The sequence below is a fragment of the Colobus angolensis genome, unplaced genomic scaffold (assembly GCF_000951035.1).
Source record: "Colobus angolensis palliatus isolate OR3802 unplaced genomic scaffold, Cang.pa_1.0 Scaffold59, whole genome shotgun sequence".
NCBI classification, from domain to species: domain Eukaryota; kingdom Metazoa; phylum Chordata; class Mammalia; order Primates; family Cercopithecidae; genus Colobus; species Colobus angolensis.
The window spans coordinates 11,284,066-11,284,498 of record NW_012119487.1 but is presented as its reverse complement, the minus strand read 5'-3'; positions in this window follow the sequence as shown (position 1 = coordinate 11,284,498).

The following is a 433-nucleotide window of genomic DNA, read 5'->3' as shown; positions in this document are numbered from 1 at the left end:
ACTGCTGGACCACAGGCTGGGGCAAGGTCAGCTTGTTCGGTGAGAACCAGAGAGACGCAGGGCGGGCACACGTGGGGGTCCTGGGAGGCTCATGAAAGACTACCCCTTGGTTTGCACATTCTGGGGTCTCTCTTGCTAGGGTTGGGGTGCAGGGTTCAGGTGAGCTGCCCTAGGGATACAAGCTCATAAAACAGAGGGAGGAAAGAAACATGAGCCTTTGGAGTGGGTGTGAGGAGGCAGCGACCGTGCTGTGCATGTGTGTATAGAACACGTAGTTTATGCGTATTCTCGTTGCAAGACATTTTCTTCATTTTGTGGAAAAGAAAATGGGTTCAAAGAGGGCACGAATTTACCCATCTGTCCATCCCTCTACTGAAGGTTTCAGAGACCCTGAGGCTTTCTTCCTTTCCTGCTTTGGGCCTCTGTTCTTTGA